The sequence below is a fragment of the Falco biarmicus genome, chromosome 8 (assembly GCF_023638135.1).
Source record: "Falco biarmicus isolate bFalBia1 chromosome 8, bFalBia1.pri, whole genome shotgun sequence".
NCBI classification, from domain to species: domain Eukaryota; kingdom Metazoa; phylum Chordata; class Aves; order Falconiformes; family Falconidae; genus Falco; species Falco biarmicus.
Genome location: NC_079295.1, coordinates 46,646,606 through 46,651,463, shown reverse-complemented (window position 1 = coordinate 46,651,463; position 4,858 = coordinate 46,646,606).

Genomic DNA, 4,858 nt, shown 5'->3' with positions numbered 1-4,858 from the left:
TAATTTATATTACTTTTTTTGGGAGTTGTTTTCTGTTTCGATTTTTCTCCCTTTTGTTTTCCAGAGGTGACGCATTATCAGCTTTCCCACACCTGTGTTAGAGGAGATCGGGTCTGTCATTTCAACTGAAAAATTACAGAGAGTCCCGTCTCCCTTTGCAGGTCAACACAGGGCTTATTTTTTAATTTATACACCCCTAATTAGCAAGCAGAAGAGCTGACCACCTGCCAGGGATGTCTCTTTAAGCAACGGCTGTAGGGTGCCAGTCCGGGGGTCACCCATGCCAAGGGTGAGGGCTCTGTCCAGGAGCCTGAGCCCCCCCAGCACCCAGCCCAAGATGTGAGTTGGGCACCCAGGGTGGTGGCACCGCCACCTGGGGACACGGGCTGCGCACTGGGACGGGGTCACCCGCTCGGGTGGGCTGGCAGTGCTGTCACCCACCTTGGTGGCTGTGTCGTGTCAGATCGGGGAGCAGCTTGGTTCAAGGCAGTCTTTAATCTGAGAAGCAGGAGCTTTCGTGGCAGCTCCCACTGAAGGACAACCGCAGCAGGGAAACATCATGTTTGCAAAGAAAAGATTAAAAACATCTAAATATTAATAAAGAGAAAGATAAAATGGGTAATTATTACTAGAACTCATTGATTTGCAGCCGCTGGGGACTCGTAAAGGTCTGATTTGTGTTACAGCATGCTGTGGCCTAGATCTATCACTTACACGGCAGCGGAGCGGGGAGCCCCGCGCTGCAAAGCGCTTGGTGATGTTCAGGTAGCTCAGGCTGTCAACCCAAACCCCAGTAACGCTGGTGGGGAGCGGGGTCCTGCTCCCCCGGCCGGGTCCTGCGCCCCGAGCCCCCAGCCCGGGAGGTGCCAGCAGCCCCGGCACCATACGGCCCTCTCTGAAAGATCTACTGTTGAAGTTACGTTACGGCCTTGGGGATTTTTGCCATGTATTTCATTTGCAAACAGATATTGAGATATAACCTTTTGAAATACAGGGAAAAAAATTACTGTAAGATTCATAATGGCAAACTAGATCATATAAAGCAGCGATGCTCTTTTGCCAGCTTCCTCCTCCGGCAGGACACCAAGGGTTGCATCTCAGCTCCGCTTCTCATTGCTTCCTCCTGCACAATAAAATGTCCTTTTTATAGATTCTCCTCCTTTATATTTGGCCAGCTCTACCGCTACCCGCTTACAGGATTGCTCTTTGTAGCACAAATCTTTGTAAAATACATCAGGGTTCGCCAGTGGCAGAGGCTGCGGGTGCAAATTATTGTAACGATATCACTCTCTATTCAAACGCAGAACTTGTTCCAATTTATTTCACTTAGAACTTTCTTCCCTTCCTTAACAGTAACCTTTGTATGCGCCCAGAGCAGCAGGAACTCCCCTTATCGCCCCCCCCCCCCCGCACCGGGGAGCCCCGGGGCGCAGGGCAGGAGCGGGCGGAGGCACCGGGGCAGGGGAGCGCCCCGCTCGGCGGGGGGGGGGGTGGGGGGGCGCTGGGGGCGGGGGGCTCCGCTCGGGGCTGCCCGGGGGGTGCGGGGCTGGGGGAGGGGGCCGGAGCATCGGCAGGGGCTGGGGGGGAGGGGCAGCACGGCCATCACCGCCCGCGGAGCTGGCAGCCAGCTCAGCCCACCCTGGGCCTCTGCTGGGGAGGGGGGGGGGGGGCGGGGACCCTTGGGGGGGAAGGGGGGGGAGGGGGGGTTGTTGCTTGCCGAGGGCCTGGGGGCTCCCTGCGCCTCGTTGCCCGGGACGGGGGGAGCCCGGGGGCTGCGGCAGAGCCGAGCGTGGAGCAGCAGTGGGCTCTGCTGGCGGAGGGAGCAGCTGCAGGCGGGGGGGGTGGGGGTGGGGGGAGCCCGCAGCGAGGGGAGCCCCTCTGCGGGGGATGCCCTCTCCGTGGGAGCCCCTCTGCGGGGGGATGCCCCTGGCTCGGGCTCCCCGGTGCGAGGGGGTCGTTGCTGGCGGGGGGGGGGGGGGCTGGAAGCGGGTACAGGGAGGTCTTCGCTGCGATGCAGGATGAGGTGCTGAGCAGCCCGGCCCAGAGGGGACCTGGCGGGTGGGGGGCCGGACCTGGCGGCGTGTGGAGGTCGCTCGCGGTCAGCATCACCGTCTGGTTTGATGGAGATGAGCCACGGGCCCCTGAGCGAAGGTCCATCCGCCTCCTGCAGGTCTGTGCGCTCGCCGGTCGGGGTGAGAGGGGGAACAACGTCCTTCCCCCCGGGCAGAGCCCCCCAGGAGCCTCCCCAGCCCCCGCAGGCAGCTGCGGCCCGGGCAGGTCCTGGGCTGCCTTGTGCACCTGCACCCAGCGCCCCAGACAGCAAACGCACAGGGACGGATTGAGAAAACCCTTTTTCCTGCTGAAAAGGGAGCGATGCTTCTAGAGAAGCGAATCCTGTCTTTGAAGGGCTGAAAACTGGGACAGTTGAGAGGAAAAAGCTGCGCTGCCCGGTGAGGCACCAGCCCGTGAACAGCAGCCGTATTCCACTTGCTCCATCCAGACTCGCAGCCATCCTGCTGCTGGGGCTGGTGCTCCGAGGCGCGGAGCTGAGCCTGGCAGAGCGCCCCGGCAGAGCCCCGAGCACCCGAATGAGGCCCAAGCCTGGTACGTCTTTAGCCGTGCTCGTTTTGAACTCTTCTCCCTTGGATGTTGTTTTTCATTATTGGATTTGGAAGAAGTTTTTCTTCCCTTCTCCTTTTGCTGGCACTGGCGATGTGCAGTGCAGCGTGTGGTTCCCAGCTCAGGCCAAGCCAGCCCAAACCGGCAAACCCGGCGTGCAGATCCCCCCTGTGCCTCGGCACCCGAAGTAATGGCCGGGCTGCTCTGCCGTGTGATGGATGGTGAGCGTGTGGTGCCTCGAGTGCAGCTCTGCACCCCGGGAGCTTCGGGTGTCCCTGTGTCCGTGCTCTGGAGCCGGGAGACCAGCTGGGCGTCAGAGGAGATGGATTTCACACCAGCACGTTGCATTTACATCTGCTGCGGGCACTAATCGCATCACACAGAAGCTGAAGACTACTGCTGCAATAACTGGATAGAACTGATGCTCTTCCCGAGCTTTAAATGAAGGTCTGAGGTGCAGCCAGCTCCTAGGGGGGAGATTTTATGTTCATAGACACATTGTCTATGGAGGTCTTGAAGAACCTGCACGTTGGAAACCTGCCTGTGCGTGAGCAGGAGACCTGTGCTGCTTCTAGCACCAGATCCCATTTTACTGTCGATGCTTCTGGCAAGTCTTAGCTCAACTCCATCTTTCTTTTCTATTTTCTTTGTCAGCATTACTTTGTCCATCTTCCCCCAAGACGCAGCCGCATGGTTTGCAGCTCAGCAATGCTTTTGCAGCATTCTGCAGCCACCTTCCCTGCAAACTGCCGATGGCCTGATGGCCTGGGGTCACAGGTCTGGTCTACAGGGATTTATTCCTGAAGCATCGTAATAATTAATGCATTAGCTCCTCCAGCTCCTTGTCTCCTGGGCAGTCTAGATCTGCCACCGGTGCTGGTATCTGTACAGCTGGAATGGGGACAGGACGGCCTGGGGGGGGTGGGGGTGGCAACAGTGCTCGGAGGGGGGTCATCGCCCTCATCTTGGTGACTGTGACTTCTCATCCCAGCGCCGGGACTGTCACATCAGCCCCTCCCTGTGGTGGCTGAGAAAACTGGTGCCCAACCCCCCATCTGCCTCCCTGCCTTTGGGGAGGAAAAGGAGCCGTTTGGGGCTGCAGCAGCCTAAGGGGCATTGTCCCCCCAGCTGGGGGGGGGGGGGGGGCTCCACCAAGCAGGGTCCAGCACACGTGGGCGCAGCGCTGGGGGGGAACAGGCCTCCCATTACACCAGTGGTGGGTTAAACATGGGGCACGTGGTGAGGCTGGCTTGTTCTGCAGGTGGCTTGGGAGGTGGCGGGGAGAAGGAGAGGTCCTGCAGGGCTCTTTGGGGAACCCCCCAGTTCTCAGGTGTAATATTTATTTCCTTTCCTTGGTGATATTTCAGTGTGGTTCTTCTGTTCCTCTCCATCCCTGAAAGGGAAGGCATAAAAAAAGGGAGGTGGAAGGATGAGACTCCCCCCAGAAGGAAGTAACCTCCACCCCCCACCCCCCAAAAGCAGGGCACGGGCTGGGAGACATCCGCTTCTCCATCCGCAGCTCTGCGGGCAGCAGCAAGCGCCGGAGCATCCCTCTGGGAGAGCCAGTGTGCTGGCTTTGCTCAGCTGAGGAGGAAACGAAAGCACAAAGCAGGGAAATGACTTGGCAAAGGTCACCTGGCGCTGGGACTGAGCCCAGGGATAGCAGCACCAGGTCTGCCACGGCTGAGCTGTGCTGCTCCATCCCCCCGGTGTGCTGAGCGGTGGCACTGACCCGGCTGGTCGGCACTGGGGTGGGCTTGCTGGCGCTGTTCATTGTGGCATTAAAATTTACCATAATAAAGTGAAGAAAGCTGTGAGAGGAGCAAGGAGGGATGGGAATAGGATGGGGTGCCCATCAAGGCTGGAAAAGCAGGACAAGGGCAAGATGGGCATTGGTGGGATACCAGTAGCTGCCTGGTAGACATGGGGGGCAGAACAAAGATGATGTGGCTGGTGGGGCTCAAACCATGCCACGAGGATGCTCTTGCTCTCCGTAACGGCCAAGGAAGCTTCTGCACTGACCTTCCTGGTCCCGAATGCCTTCCAGACCCAAAGTGCAGCCCAGGCTGGGGTACCTGGGCTCTGCAGGCAGCCCGCTGCCCGCTCCCGTGCTTTCTTAGGAGGAACACATGGAACAGCTTGGCCAGGGAGCGGGGTACGGCTGCACAGGCTGTCCCAGCGTGGGGGCTCGGGGTGAGATTCTGAAATAAGGTAAAGAAGGGATTTGGTGGTGCTGAAT